We start from the raw sequence: 16,373 nt of genomic DNA, 5'->3' as shown, positions 1-16,373 counted from the left end.
CCTATGTACGTGAGTGATTGTGTGTTTGCCCCAACCAATGCCAGATGGAAAACACAGACATGCCCTTGGCTGTCTGTGTGGCACTCTCAGTCTTCAGTGTGAGCTGAGAAATTCAACCATTTGTGTGTGTGTGCGAGCACACACACACATCCCAGCCTGTACATGCAGCCATGGCCTGTATGTGTGCACGCGCATGTCTGCCCGTCCGTCCCAGTCTGAGCCGGCAAATGCAGCCTGGGCCCCATCTCTGCGTCTCTCTGTCCCAGTATGTGCTGATAAAAAAAAAAAAAAAAAAAGCGTCCATGGCCCCCTCTGTTGTGCGCATCATGCCAGAAGGCGACAATGCAGAACTTCAGAGGTTCGGTCACCTGGATCCCGCGTAGATTTTTTGTTGAAGTCCAGGCAATGAAGCTCACCGGCTCCTTTCCGCTTTTCCGGTAACATGCATCAGTTATTCTCCATCCAGCTGCAATTCCCGGCCAGTCTGACATCGACTGGGGTGGGGGAGGAGGACTGCTGCTGCAGCATCCCCTTACCTCAGGCGCACCCTCCTGCTCCCCCTAGGCTATGCAGTCACCTGAAATGTGCGCCCGCCCGCCATGCCCCCCGGCCCCTCCGCGCGCACACACCCAGCCCCTGGCCGAGGAGCCCCAGCCGGCGCGCTGTGCAGGCTGCAGCCCCCGCTGCCCATTGCAGGCACCCACCTGGTAGCGCGGCGCGCTGGAGTCGCTGCAGCCGGGGGATGCCGGCGCCGGGATGAGTCCCCTCACGCACGGAGAGGCTGGGGTCGGGGGGTCCCCTCCCTTGAGCTGTGTACAGGGCGGGTGCTGCTGCAGCGGGCTGCTCCGCCGGGCCGTGCTCGCCGACTGCCGGGCGTCTCTGCCTCCCTGCACAGGGCAGCGGAGAGGCGGGCTGGGCTCTGCCAAGACGCGGACGCCTGGAGTGCGGCGGCCACGGAGCGGGATTCAGAGCCAAGCCCTTCTCCCTGCCCAGCGGGCGGGAGGCGCGGCCAATTCGGTGACCCTGCCCCCGCCCAGCCTGCAGCCCAGCAGCGGGGGAGGCGCAGGCCGCTCAAGGAGGAGGCAGCAGCGGCCTGCCCCGGCCGGCAGACAGGCCTGGGCGCGTGCAAGCGGTGTGGCAGGCTGACACATGGCAAGGCTCCGCTCCTGCCCTGGCAGCTGTTCCTGCCGGGGTGCGGGGTAATGGCTGGTAACCACAATAGTCAAAGCGCTTCACTCCCCTGTGGGCGCACTTACAGCCCCGCCGAGGTGTTTTACAGCCCTGCAGCATATTCCCCCTTCAGCCACAGCTAGACCAGTCCAAAGCGCCTTTACACTTCACTGCCTCCACACTAGGGGCGGTTGTGCCCCTTCAATGGCACCGGCCTAGTGATAGCGGTACAGTGCAGACTAGGCCTGATCCTAGTTAGCTCCAGCACAGACCAGACCACTGCAGCCACAAAGGCCCTTCAAATGAATGATGCTCAACACAGATACCAGGGTTAATCACAGGGTTTCATAGAATATCAGGGTTGGAAGGGACCTCAGGAGGTCATCTAGTCCAACCCCCTACTCAAGCAGGACCAACCCCAAATGAATCATCCCAGCAAGGGCTTTGTCAAGCCTGACCTTAAAAACCTCTCAGGAAGGAGATTCCACCACCTCCCTAGGGAACTCATTCCACCCTCCTAGTGAAAAAGTTTTTTCCTAATATCCAGCCTTAACCTCCCCGGCTGCAACTTGAGACCATTGCTCCTTGTTCTGTCACCTGCTACCATTGAGAACAGCCTAGATCCATCCTCTTTGGAACCCCCTTTCAGGTAGTTGAAAGCAGCTTTCAAATCCCCCCTCATTCTTCTCTTCTGCACACAAAATAATCCCAGTTCCTTCAGCCTCTCCTCATAAATCACGTGCTGCATCCCCCTAATCATGTTTGTTGCCCTCCGCTGGATGTTTTCCAATTTTTCCACATCCTTCTTGTAGTGTGGGGCCCAAAACTGGACACAGTACTCCAGATGAGGCCTCACCAATGCCAAATAGAGGTGAATGATCACATCCCTCGATCTGCTGGCAATGTTCCTACTTATACAGCCCAATGCCCAATCTGTTAGCCTTCTTGGCAACAAGGGCACACTGTTGACTCATATCCAGCTTCTCGTCCACTGTGACCCTAGGTCCTTTTCTGCAGAACTACTGTCTAGCCACTCGGTCTCTAGTCTGTAGCAGTGCATGGGGTTCTTCCATCCTAAGTGCAGGACTCTGCACTTGAACCTCATCAGATTTCTTTTGGCCCAGTGCTCTAATATATCTAGGTCCCTCTGTATCCTATCCCTACCCTCCAACATAGCTACTACTCCTCCCACTTTAGTGTCATCTGCAAACTTGCTGAGGGTGCAATCCACACCATCCTCCGTATCATTAATGAAGATATTGAACAAAACCGGCCCAAGGACTGACTCTTGGGGCACTCTCTTTGATACTGGCTGCCAGCTAGACATGGAGCCATTGATCACTACACGTTGAGCCCAATGATCGAGCCAGCTTTCTATCCACCTTATAGTCCATTCATCCAGCCCATACTTCTTTAACTTGCTGGCAAGAATACTGTGGGAGACCATATCAAAAGCTTTGCTAAAGTCAAGGAATAACACATCCACTGCTTTCCCCTCATCCACAGAGCCACTTACTTCATCATAGAAGGCAATTAGGTTAGTCAGGCATGACTAGCCCTTGGTGAATCCATGCTGACTGTTCCTGATCACTTTCCTCTCCCCTAAGTGCTTCAAAATTGATTCCTTGAGGACCTGCTCCATGATTTTTCCAGGGACTGAGGTGAGGCTGACTGGCCTGTAGTTTCCAGGATCCTCCTCCTTCTCTTTTTTAAAGATGAGCACTACATTAGCCTTTTTCCAGTCATCCGGGACTGTCATAAACATACAGCTAAGGGTAGCATAAAATCCCTCCTTTACCTGTAAAGGGTTAAGAAGCTCCGATAACCTGGTTGGCAGCTGACCAAAAGGACCAATAATGGGAGAAAATACTTTCAGATCTGTGGGGGAAGGTTTTTGTTTTGTGTTTCTTTGTGTTCTCTCCGGGTCAGCGAGGAACCAGGGCAGGGAAAATACGTCTCCTAAAGCCAGACCTGAACTAAGCATCTAAAATTACAAATTGTAAGTAATAGGAAGGAAATACATTAGATTATCTTTTGTTTTAGCTTTTGAATTTTCCCTGTGCTAAGAGGGAGGTTTATCCTTGTTTTTTGTAACTTTGAAGTTTTGCCTAGAGGGGAATCCTCTATGTTTTAAATCTTATTACCCTGTAAAATTACCTTCCATCCTGATTTTACAGAGGTGTTTCTTTTACTTTTTTTTCCCTTTATAATAAAGTTCTGTTTTTTAATAATCTGATTAGTTTTTAGTGTCCTAAAAACCCAAGGGTCTGGTCTGTGCTCACCTTGTTTATCTATCTGGTTGGTAGATTATTCTCAAGCCTCCCCAGGAAAGGGGGTGAAGGGGCTTGGGGGAATATTTTGGAGAAACAGGAACTCCAAGTGGTCCTTTTCCTGAATCTTTGTCTAACTCACTTGGTGGTGGCAGCAGTACTCATCCAAGGACAGGGAAGGATTTTTGCCTTGGGGAAGTTTTTAACCTAAGCTGGTAGAAATAAGCTTAGGGGCTCTTCCATGCAGGTCCCCACATCTGAACCCCAGAGTTCAGAGTGGGGAGGGAACCCTGACAGGGACCTCCCTCGATAGCCAGGAGTTTTCAGAAATAATGGCCAATGGCTCTGCAATCACATCCCGTCAACTCCTTTAGCACCCTCCGATGCAGTGCATCCGGCCCCATGGACTTGTGCTTGTCCAGCTTTTCTAAATAGTCCTGAACTACTTCTTTCTCACAGAGGGCTGGTCACCTCCTCCCCATACTGTGCTGCCCACTGCAGTTGTCTGGGAGCTGACCTTGTTCGTGAAGACAGAGGCAAAAAAAGCATTGAGTACATTAGCTTTTTCCACATCCTCTGTCACTAGGTTGCCTCCCACATTCAGTAAGGGGCCCACACTTTCCTTGACTTTCTTCTTGTTGCTAACATACCTGTAGAAACCCTTCTTGTTACTCTTAACATCCCTTGCTAGTTGCAACTCCAATTGTGATTTGGCCTTCCTGATTTCACTCCTGCATGTCAGAGCAATATCTTTATACTCCTCCCTGGTCATTTGTCTAAGCTTCCACTTCTTGTAAGCTTCTTTTTTGTGTTTAAGATCAGCAAGGATTTCACTGTTAAGCCAAGCTGGTCGCCTGACACATTTACTATTCTTTCTATACATCAGGATGGTTTGTCCCTGTAACCTCAATAAGGATTCTTTAAAATACAGCCAGCTCTTCTGGATTCCTTTTCCCCCTCATGTTATTCTCCCAGGGGATCCTGCCCATCAGATCCCTGAGAGAGTCAAAGTTTGGTTTTCTGAGTCCAGGGTCCATATTCTGCTGCTCTCCTTTCTTCCTTTTGTCAGGATCCTGAACTCGACCATCTCATGGTCACTGCCTCCCAGGTTCCCATCCACTTTTGCTTCCCCTACGAATTCTTCCCCGTTTGTGAGCAGCAGGTCAAAAAGAGCTCTGCCCCTAGTTGGTTCCTCCAACACTTGCACCAGGAAATTGTCCCCTACACTTTCCAAAAACTTCCTGGATTGTCTGTGCACCACTGTATTTCTCTCCCAGCAGAAATCACAGTGAGTTAAGTCCCCCATGAGAACCAGGGCCTGTGATCTAGTAACTTCTGTTAGTTGCCTGAAGAAAGTTGTCCACCTTATCCCCCTGGTCTGGTGGTCTATAGCTGACTCCCACCATGACATGACTTTGTTGCTCACACTTCTAAACTTAATCCAGAGAGATTCAGGTTTTTCTGCAGTTTCATACTGGAGCTCTGAGCAGTCATACTGCTCTCTTATATACAGTGTAACTCCCCCACCTTTTCTGCCCTGCCTGTCCTTCCTGAACAGTTTATATCCATCCATGACAGTACTCCAGTCATGTGAGTTTTTCCACAAAGTCTCTATTATTCCAATCACATCATAATTCCTTGACTGTGCCAGGACTTCCAGTTCTCCCTGCTTGTTTCCCAGGCTTCTTGCATTTGTGTATAGGCACTTAAAATAACTCTGATTGTCCTGCTTTCTCAGTATGAGGCAGGAGTCCTCCCCTCTTGCGCTCTCCTGCTTGTGCTTCCTCCTGGTATCCCACTTCCCCACTTACTTCAGGGCTTTGGTCTCCTTCCCCCGGTGAACCTAGTTTAAAGCCCTCCTCACTAGGTTAGCCAGCCTGCTTGCGAAGATGTTCTTCCCTCTCTTTGTTGGGTAGAGCCAGTCTCTGCCTAGCTATCTTTCTTCTTGGAACACCATCCCGTGGTCAAAGACATCAGGAATGGTAACATACAAAAGCCAGTAGGAGAACACTTGAATCTCCCTGGACGTTCTATAACAGATTTAAAAGTAGCCATACTTCAACAAAAAAACTTCAAAAACAGACTTCAAAAAGAAACTGTAGAGCTACAAGTCATTTGCAAATTTAACACCATTAATTTGGGCTTGAATGGGAACTGAAGTGGCTGGCTCACTGCAAAAAGCAATTTTCCCTCTCTTGGTATTGACACCTCCACATCAATTATTGGGAGTGACACCCACCCTTACTGAACTGGCCCTGTCAACAATGGTTTTCCACTTGTAAGGTAAATCCCTCCTCTTCATGTACCAGTATATCTATGCCTGTATCTGTAATTTTCACTCCATGCATCTGAAGAAGTGAGTTTTTTACCCATGAAACTTATGCCCAAATAATTCTGTTAGGCTTTAAAGTGCCACCAGATTCCTCATTGTTTCAGCTGGGAAAGACACCTACTAGACTCAGAAGTAACCCTAACACTGTTAGCCCCCACTGCGGTCCTTATGGTGATTTGTGTTGTCATGTGGAGGATAATAGATTGTAACCTCAAATACTTGATAGTTTACTTACCTCAGGTTCCCCAACCCTTCTCTTGTAGCCTGCTTCAGTGGATCATCATGCTACCTCCCTGGCTACTGTGCTGGTCTCCAAGTAGCTCAAGGTCAACAACCTACACATCTGGGTTTGCCCACTCCTTATCCATAAACTAGATTCTGGGTGTCCCATGCCCTGCTGTCTGGCTCAATGGAACAGTGCAGGCAGTAGGTGCTTTAACTTGACTACCGCTGTGAGGAAACCTTGAGGACAAGATGGAGCTATAGACAAGTTCCAGCAGGGCAGGGAGCCAGAAAACAAAATGCTATGCTATAGTAAAATGGCAAATTCTATGTCAAAAATGTTGAATTATGCATCTTAGAAAATTGCCACATTCCATAACTGTGAACCGTGGAGGGCACAGAGCTCTGTTTGAGATGAATGGGGAAATTCACACATCTTAAAACTGTTGTTTCAGGCTGTCTGCAGACTCAGGTGGGCTGTACTGCATTGATTTATAATCTGTTCACATTTGTTGTTATCTCCACAACCATAAGAGCCAGAGAAATATTTTTTTTGTTTTGTTTTTTAATTAAAACTCATATTCTGGAGCATAATGGTGCTGCCAGGAGTGAATTTCATTGCAAATTCCATGGCTGTGAATGCACAGGGCCTTGCCTATTTTCCTATTTCAGCAGGCCCTAGAGCAGCCCCCTTCACCCAGTCCCTCCCGTGCTCCTTCTGGGATCGGCATCTCAGAACCCATTCTTTAGTCCCTCAGCTGAACCTGCAAGTCTTATTGTGAATTCAAGTGAAGAAAGTCAGTGAAATTAACACAAATATTTTTGTTCTATTTTCTCCTTTCAACATTTGAGGTTGGAAGAATGTTAAGCAGGATTGTTGCGGGGGAAGGTTGTGGGAGGAGAAGTTAATCAAAGAAAGAAGATAGAAGAATACTCAGCACTTGTGATTAGTCATAATTAGGAAAGTAACTTTGTCATGTAAAATCTAAGAAAAAACACAGATAGGCCAAGGGAAGGTAATGGAATTATTCATAGCTTTTTTTCCCCCCAGCAGGAATGAGTGTGGAGGCAGGGAGATATGGAACCAGCAGCACCATTTCTAACTCTCAACCGCCTCCCCACTACCATTTCTAGTCCCAACAAGGGAACTAGTGGTACAAAGAAACTAAACCAAACTGCATTGTAAATTGGCTGAATTTACAACCTTCCCTCTGAATGCTGACTTCTCTAATGATCTTGAATCAGTCTCATGGGAGCTGCTCTGCACACAGTTTTTGTACTGATTTAACAATGCCAAAAAACAAACAACTCATTTTTATAAAAATGATAGTTATTAACATCTTGTGATCCAGCAAGTATATAAAATAAGGCATGCATACACATACACACACACACCCTTCTCAGACTTAGGGTACATCTACACTGCAATGTAAGCCCAAGATTCAAACTCAGGTTCAAGCGTAACCCCCCTTTCCATCTACACACAAGTCGCACTAACCCAGGGCTCAGATCCAGGGTCCCAAAACTCCAAGGGATGAAGGGTCAGAGCCTGAGTCAAGCCAGGACCCAGGGTTCAGGCCCTAATTGCTTTGCAGTGTAGAAGTAGCCCAACTGGACTCATGCTCTGGAAGTCCATTACAATTATCCCACCATCCCATTGGCTGACTTTCTTTGTCCTCTGGACAATCAATTTTGGTGGACAGTCGAGTTTTCATGCATTGCATCACAAAGGACTAGAGTGGCCACATTTTAGAAGGGTGCTAGGGATATGGGTGGTTGGACTTGGACACACATAATGCAGAGTAGACGCTGGAGCCCCATATTGGGACCCAGGGTTCAACAATTCCTAACCTCAGGTTACAAACAAGTGCAGACACTCAAGCTGCACGTTAATAAACACAGGGTCTTCTAACTCAAGTTCTACTAAACCTGGGCTTACATTGCAGTGTAGACATACTCTTAGAGGACTTGTCTACACAAAATTTTTGTTCTGATGCAACCATTAGTGTGGATGCAGTTATACAAACATTATCAGTTTATATATAGCTTATTTCAGTGAGTGATATAAATATCTTCTATCAGTATAACTGCATCCTCAGTAGAAGATTACACCAATTTAACTGTGTTGGTTTAGAAATCAAAGTAGTTTAGAAACTAATGTAATTAAATCAGCACAAAAACTAGGTATAACCAGCCTTAAACAACCCTATAAACTACTTGAAAATCTGGCCGGCGGTTACTTGATGTCATAAGGATGTATTTTTAATGAGGTTTTCTGCTTATAATTCAAGACACCATCTGCAAAGGTTTAAATAAATTATCTGTATTCTTATCTCAAGATTCTAACATCTGAAACAAAGAAAACTATACTCTATGTATTGTCCATACAGGAATATGACTTGAGACTCTAAACATCCTGAAAAAATGGTTACCTACCTTTTGTAACTGTTGTTCTTCAAGATTTGTTGCTCATGTCCATTCCATTGTAGGTGTGTGCACGCCCACGTGCGCAGTTGTCAGAGACTTTTGCCTTAGTGGTATCCATAGGGACGGGCATGGCGCCCCCTGGAGTGCCGCGTTCATGGCGCAGCATATCAGGCGCCGCCATCCCTGCGCCCTCTCGGAGTTGTCAGCAAGAAGGAACTGAGAGGGCGCAGGGATGGCGGCGCCTGATATGCTGCGCCATGAGCGCGGCACTCCAGGGGGCGCCATGCCCGTCCCTATGGATACCACTAAGGCAAAAGTCTCTGACAACTGCGCACGTGGGCATGCACACACCTACAATGGAATGGACATGAGCAACAAATCTCGAAGAACAACAGTTACAAAAGGTAGGTAAGCGTTCTTTTTTCTTCGAGTGCTTGCTCATGTCAATTCCATTATAGGTGACTCACAAGCAGAATCCTTGGTGTCGGGCTCGGAGTTCACAGCTTTGCAGTTTGGAGCACTGCTCTGCTGAAGCCAGCGTCATCTCGAGCTTCACATAATATGAAGCAAACGTATGGACAGACGACCAGGTTGCAGCCCAACAAATTTCCTGGATTGTCACCTGCGCAAGAAAAGCTGCAGAGGAAGCTTGCACCCTAGTTGAGTGAGCCGTCATGACTACTGGTAGGGGCATCTTCGCCAGCTCACAGCAGTAGCAGATGCAGGCTGTGATCCAGGACAAGAGTCTCTGGGCTGACACTGTGCAACCTTTCATCCTGTCAGCTACAGCCACGAACAACTGTATTGACTTAAGGAACAACTTTGTTCTATTAATGTAGAAGGCCAGCACCCGCCTGACGTCCAGGGTATTCAGCCTGTGCCCCTCATCCGTCTCATGAGGTTTCAGACATAGGACCGGTAAGTAGATATCTTGGCTCGTGTGGAACTGGGAAATAACCTTGTGTAGAAAGGCCAGGTGCAGACACAGTTGGACCTTATCCATATAGAGGACCATGTAAGGGGGCTCAGACATGACCGCCCTGATCTCCGACACCCGACGGGCCGAAGTTATAGTAACCAAGGAGGAGACCTTCCAGGAGAGAAGCAAAAGGGAACAGGATGCCAAGGGCTCGAAGGGGGAGCCCCATGAGCTTTGAGGTCCCAAGGGGAGACCGGGTCCCTGATATGTGGGTAAAGGCACTCCAGCCCCTTCAAGAACCATGCCATCATGGGATGAGCAAAGACCGACCTGCCCTGAAATAGAGGGTGGAACATAGAAATGGCTGCCAGGTGAACCTTGACCAAAGACAATGACAAGCCCTGGACCGAGGCCTCCTCTGCACGAATGAGCCGATCCGAGGCCCAACGTGTGAAGCGTTTCCACTTCGCCACGTAGGTAGCCCTGGTGGAGGGTTTCCTGCTTCCCAACAGAACCCACTGGAAAGCGGAGCACTGCTGTTCCTCCCCGCTCAGCCACGCAGCAGCCAGGCTGTCAAGTGCAGCGCTGTGAGGTTAGGGGGCAGTAGGCTGCTGTGGTTCTGGGACAGCAGATCCAGTCGAAGAGGCAGCTGCAGCAGGGTGGCTGCTGACAGGCTCAGCAGCATGCTAAACCAGTGTCGCTGAGGCCACACTGGGGCAATGAGGATGATCATCGCGCTGTCTTGCTTCACCTTGAGCAGGACCCTATGGATCAACAGCTCCGGCGGAAAGGCATACATCAACGCTCCCGACCATGGAATCAGGAAGGCATCTGACAAGGAGCCCTTGTCCCTGCCCTGTAGAGAGCAGAACATGTGGCACTTCCTGTTCTGCCAAGACGCGAACAGGTCTACATGGGGAGCCCCCACCTGTGGAAGATAGGCTAGCCACTTCCAGATGGAGCGACCACTTGCGGCGAGATGAGAAGCACCTGCTGAGGCGATCTGCCAGGACGTTCCTGGTTCTGGGCAGATGGACCACTACAAGGAAGATGTTGTGCTGTACACAGAAGTCCCAGAGGCGCAGAGCTTCCCGACAAAGGCTTGAGAACCTAACACTACCCTGCCTGTTGATGTAATACATCATGGTCGGATTGTCCATCAGGACCTGTACCACCTTCTCCTTCAGATGGGGTAAGAAAGCCTGGCAAGCCAGGTGAACCACTCTGAGTTCCCTGACGTTGATGTTCAGGGCTAGGTCATGTTGCAGCCAACTCCCCTGAGACCAGGGTGAGCGAAGGAGATGGGGCCACGAAGGGGACCCCTCGCAGCATCAGCTCGGGGTTCCGCCACCAGTCCAAAGACTGTAGGACATGGCTGGGCACCGTGACCACTCGGTCCAGGGGGTGCCTGCTGGGAATATAAACTGAGGTCAGCCATGTTTGCAGGGGCCTCATGGAGCCAGGCATGACTGACCACGTACGTACACACAGCCACGTGGCCCAATAGTTGCAGGTATGTACAGGCCGTGGTGAGCAAGTGGGCCCCTATGTGGGAGATTAAGTCCACCATGGCCTGAAATCATGCCTCTGGAAGGAAGGTCTTGGCTCACGTGGAGTTGAGAACTGCCCTTATAAACTCTATGTGTTGCACTGGTGTTAACATGGACTTCTCCACATTTATCAACAGGCCCAGGCTGAGACAGGCGGAGAAAACCAGATGGAGGCTTCTTTTCACCCACTCCAGAGATCTGTCCTTGATGAGCCAGTAGTCGAGATACGGGAACAGGTGGACCCCACGTCACCTGAGGTAAGCCACGACTGGCGTCATGCACTTGGTGAACACCCTTGGATCCGACGATAGGCCAAAAGGGAGCACTGTGAACTGCAAATGGCATCCTCCCACTATAAAAATGGAGGAAATGCCTGTGTCCTGGGAATATGGAAACATGGAAATAAGTGTCCTTCAAGTTGAGAGCAGCATACCAGTCTCCCGGATTCAGGAAGGAATGATGGAGGCCAGGGAAACCATATGGAACCTCAACTTTTAGACTTATTGAGGCAATGCAGGTCCAGAATGGGCCTGAGGCAACCCTTTGGCCTTCTGGGTTAGGAAATAACAGGAATAGAAACTTCTTCCGTGCATGTCCCGAGGAACCTCCTCCACCGCCACCAGGCACAGGAGCTTTTCGACCTTCTGAACAAGGAGTTACAAATACGGCACTTCTCCTTGACGTGCGATTCACCCAAGCACTTGAGACAGCTGCCGTGGGGATCACTAACAGGCATAGGCCTGCTACAGTCCATGCAAGGTTTGAACCCGGAGGACCAGGGCATGCCTTGTCTGGGGCAAAAGTCCCCTAGGGACTCTGTCAACTAACTACAACTATCTAACTACAAAGAAACAAATGAAACTATTTACAAAGCCCTAAGGCTGAAGAGCTCTTAACAAGGCAAGAACAACCACTAACCACTTGCGAAGCCAGGAAGAGAGGTGCTCTGACCAACCACCACAGGTGGTAAGAAGGAACTGAGAGGGTGCAGGGATGGTGGCACCTGACATACTATGCACCATGAGCGCGGCACTCCAGGGGGCACCATGGCTATCCCTATGGATACCATTAAGGCAAAAGTCTGACGACTACACACATGGGCATGTGCACACCTACAATGGAATCAACATGCGCAAGCACTCAAAGAAGAACAACAGTTCTAAGGGAAATGTCAATTTCTCCCATTCCTCTCAAGCTTATAATTAAAAAAAACCCTTAAAATTTAACATTATTAACTCTTCACTTGCTGATCACTTTAGTAAAAATGTTGAGTTACACTGGGATTGTGGGCACGTTTTCCAAAGCATAGCTGTAAAATATAATGTAATTGTCCATGCAAAGACAATATCTGCATGGGTAGACCATAGGATGTTAACTGTTTCCAGCAACAGATGTCTGTAGACCAAAATTAAAAGTGAGCCCTGTCTCTATCAGGCCTGGGATGTCTCCTGTTGCCCATCCTTTGTCTCCCCTCATTGCAGCCACCCTGTCTTAGCTGCAGCTCCTTTAAAGCACATCAGCACCACTCCACACTTCAGCGAGAAGGAAAGTTTGTGTCATTCTTGAGTAAAGTGCTTGCTTCCCATCCACATGCTAGGGACCTGTAATGGTCTTCATTCAGGGTCTGGTTGGGAAGTGTGGCCTAGTGGTCATGGCCACAACCCCAGACTGCCAAGGGGGTTGTGGAAAGGGGAGCCCAGGTTCTCCCAGTCCACCAGGCTCTGACCCCAGGGCCCTTTGGGCTACCAGTAGCCTGGCAACCAAGATTACTTAAGGCTATCCTCCCTGGGCCTCTTTCTCTTGTCTCCCCTCTTGGGGTCACCTCAGTCCAAGACCTTTGCCTGGTGGGAAAATCCAAATCACAAGGAAGCAAAAGGGAGTGGCCACTGTCCAGGGCCACAGGATACTTTCCTCTCTGCGTGCCTCTGCAGAGGGTCCTCCCTTTCCTCATGGAGTGCCCCTTTGGGCAGCTGCATCAGAGCTTTTAGGTTTCCCCTCTGCTCTGCTGGAGCTGTGGTTTGCAGGTCTGCTCATCTTCAGCGCTGCTCCCCAATTGAGCTAATTCGTTGCCTTTTAATTCCTCCAGCAGATGGAGCATTTGCTGCAAGTGTGGTGAGGCAGAACTGGCTGAGCACAAAATGAACCCTTAAGCCCTTGTTGCTCAGTGTGGGGTTTGTACACCCCATCACAGGACCAAACATATATAGGGACGTTAGAAAGTACTACAGAGTAAAATACTTCAGATATGCTACAAAAAATCTATATCCTAAAACTGAGATTCTGTGCTGTTTGCCTCTGGTATTATCCATTGTATTTTCTTTTGGTTTATATCTTTGTTTGGCATCCATTGTCCCTTATGTGAAACAGAGTCAAGTCCCAGGTTCTTAGAGACAAGGTTTTACTGGAGGTTTTGCAGAGTACTCCTTTTCAAGGTATGCAACACTGTGAGGTCACACCAGCAGTAACAACTCTGAGATGTTGAAAGGATGAAAAAAAAAAAAAAAAAAAAGCAGAAAACAGAGCATAAAGTGGCAATGATTTCAGCAGAGTGAGAATTCAGCAGCCTGAGTCACAGGAAACTAACTGGTAGAACCTGATCACCCAGATTCTCTGCTTTACCTTGTATCTGCTGGATACAAGATGCGGAAGGAGGGCCACAAAAGAATCTGTTGTAGTTCGATGAAGTGAGCTGTAGCTCCCGAAAGCTCATGCTCAAATAAATTGGTTAGTCTCTAAGGTGCCACAAGTACTCCTTTTCTTTTTGCGAATACAGACTAAACACGGCTGCTACTCTGAAACCTGCTGTAGTTCTGTGTCAGCCTCTTGTTGTTTCAGGGACCCTGCCATCTGCTCAAAGTACATATGCTGGCTCCAGCCCCAAAGAGGCCATCTGCCATCAGACTCCCCCATTCTAGCTGGGGAGAGCCAACCAACTGGTTTCCAGTCCCTTTGGGCCAGATCTCAATAGACAGAAGACGGTATTTCTGAAATTCTAGAATCAACTTCATTCTGCACTGCACTATAGGTGGAAATCCATTGTCTTTCTGTCAATGACATCTTACCACAAGCATGATCTGAAAACACTGGAGACCTTCACATTCTCTATAAATTCATTGCTTTGATGTACAACACTGAATTTCCCCAAATTCTTCTTGATAAATTAAAGGGGATCTATCCCCTGAGCCATTTCCTTAGGTGGTCTAAAGCTCTTCTTGGGCCCCCAAAAAGGGCTTAATGGGCCTTAATATTAGATCTTTGAAACTAGTGCTGAGACTCACCTTGTCCCTTCTGATACCTGTACCCTCTAGATCTCAGGTTATAGAAGGTTTGAATCTGTGCCTGTCCCCTTGTAAGATGACTGTCATCACTAAGGCTTTCTCTGTTTGGCAGAAGATAAAGAGGATTTTTTTGAAGATCTAAAATCTTTAGGGATAGTTTTAATGACCTAAAAAGAACTTGCTTCAAGAGAAGGGAAGGGCAATGAGACAACTTGACTGGAAAGATGCTTAATCTCAACCTGAGCCAGTGGTCTCTTCTAGGAAGCACATTACTTGCAATAGTTAGCAGCCTTACACACAGAGTTGCTTAAATGAAGTAATCTTCCCACTTGTTTACCTTTCTAGAGAAATATTCACAGGTTCCTAGATCATCTAGGAGTTCTTTGAACCTCAAATGAGCTCAAAGGATGAGACCCTTAGAAGCTGCTTCAAATTGCTTGTGTAAGGCAGGATCAATGTTCCTTAATGCTAGGGTCTGACAAGGAGGCATTACTTTCCCAGAGAGCAGCAGATTTCCTGAAGCGGAAAGGGACCAGAGAGTCAAATAAGAAGCATGAACTTCATGATTCTGCTCTATCTTTGGGGAGCTTGTAAGAGCTTCAAGAAGGATCTGGAGTAGAAGAATTTACATTTAAGAGAAACCAAATACATCTTGCCCTAACAATAGTTGATGAAAAAGTCTTAACATTAACATTTAATTATCTTATCCCAGAGCTGATTTACCTGAAAAGTCCAAGCAAAACATCTGTAAAAAATTACCATTAGATCATTCACAGTTCCAAAAATACCTTCCTTTTAATCTGTCTTTTTTTCATTCTTAACTGTGTCCAGTAAGTCCCGATCAGAATTTTTTGCTGGTTAAGTTTGACTCTGAGGTCATACATGTGTAAATTTATTCATGTTTTCACATATCTGTTTCCACCCACTGCCATGTCTGTGCTCCAAGCATTTCTTATATCCTCTGTTGAGCATTTCAGTGGCATTAAAAGGAAGCTGTATGGATACTGTTTGAGATATTAGCAAGAATGAACAAACAAGGGTTCCTAAATTCTCTCAAAGACTGGTCCACATCTTCGTAGAACAATTCCTTCATGGATCATTTCATTTCTCATTCACTATCACACGGATCACCTTCCAATCCAGCTACAATTGGATAACATCCCTGTAGCAATTATGGCAATTGATTCTGCATAAAATTAAGGAGTAAAGTATTTATTGTATTTTTTTTCCTGAATTTTAATGTAATTTAGTAGTGGAAACTAAGTGGAAAGGTAGCATCATGTGACCAGCCAACTCTTTATAGTTAATGGATCAAAGCTTGAGAAATTCAGGTGTAGGTCGTCTCAGGAAGGTGATAGTGTATTCCTAAATCAATGCCCAATATCTAATAACTAATTATTCACCCATCTCAGCTGCAAATATTGAGTTATAAAGTATTATTTAACTTTTTTCTCCCTAGGCTAACAGATTCTTTGAGCTGTGAGAATGACGCACATACCAGTCTTAAAAGACTAGATAAACATATGACTCTTGCAGATCCATTGTGACCAGATATTATTTTTGAGATTCTATTTTTGAAAGGTAAGCTCAGATCACCACAGTTTCAAGGAACGATGAACCAATATTTAGTTTTTCTTGTATTCTGGCAAGATTTATAGTCACAAAAAGCAGATTTTCTTACACATTACATTTATTCCATTAATCTTCCATTTGGTTTAATTAAATAGGTTCCAAATTATCTATGATTTTGTTATTTAGAGCTATGATTTAATATTCAGATTTATCATTTTTTTCAGAATCCAGTTTAATTTCCATATAAAAAAGAGCATATTTATACTTGTAACCAACTTTACTAGTTACCTGAAATGTTTCCAAACTCTTCCTTTTTGTTGAATGTTGACAGTATTGTTTTGTTTATTTCTCAGCAATGTTATTTACATTCATATTTTAGGCATCTTCTCACTGACTTGTATGTTTGTTTCTATTGTTTATGGCAATCACCAAAGGTTTCATTAGTAGATCCAACAAATATTGGGACACTGGTAACCCTATTGAGATGAAAACATGCATGGTATATTTAAAATGATCTTCTGTATATTTAATTTGTTTCACATCTTCCACTCTTTTGGATAAATGTACTACTACAACTTCTGCATTTGTTGAGACATGAGTATGCAAAAGTTATCTGGTTCATTCATACCATAG

The 16,373-nt window shown here is 46.7% G+C and overlaps 2 protein-coding genes across 15 annotated transcripts in view; both read right to left on the bottom strand.

Moving 5' to 3' along the window:
- OSBPL6 (oxysterol binding protein like 6) overlaps positions 1 to 16,373 on the bottom strand; it is a 206,188-nt gene that overhangs the window by 185,110 nt on the left and 4,705 nt on the right. For 5 of the 14 annotated variants that reach the window (XM_043524753.1, XM_037911845.2, XM_043524761.1 and 2 more), the window contains exon 1: positions 705 to 984. The exons of 4 other annotated variants lie outside the window; for them this stretch is intronic. The gene's annotated coding sequence lies outside the window, so the exon portion shown is untranslated. Of the gene's footprint in view, positions 1 to 704; positions 1,008 to 16,373 lie in introns of those variants that run through there. 5 more of the 14 variants (XM_043524758.1, XM_043524759.1, XM_043524756.1 and 2 more) reach the window with 3 other exon arrangements.
- RBM45 (RNA binding motif protein 45) overlaps positions 16,089 to 16,373 on the bottom strand; it is a 40,587-nt gene continuing 40,302 nt past the window's right edge. Inside the window, exon 10 of the mRNA XM_037911848.2 lies at positions 16,089 to 16,216. The gene's annotated coding sequence lies outside the window, so the exon portion shown is untranslated. The remainder of the gene's footprint in view (positions 16,217 to 16,373) is intronic.

Source organism: Chelonia mydas, chromosome 11 (genome assembly GCF_015237465.2).
Source record: "Chelonia mydas isolate rCheMyd1 chromosome 11, rCheMyd1.pri.v2, whole genome shotgun sequence".
Classification (NCBI taxonomy): Eukaryota; Metazoa; Chordata; order Testudines; family Cheloniidae; genus Chelonia; species Chelonia mydas.
This window is presented reverse-complemented; position numbering and strand designations above follow the sequence as displayed.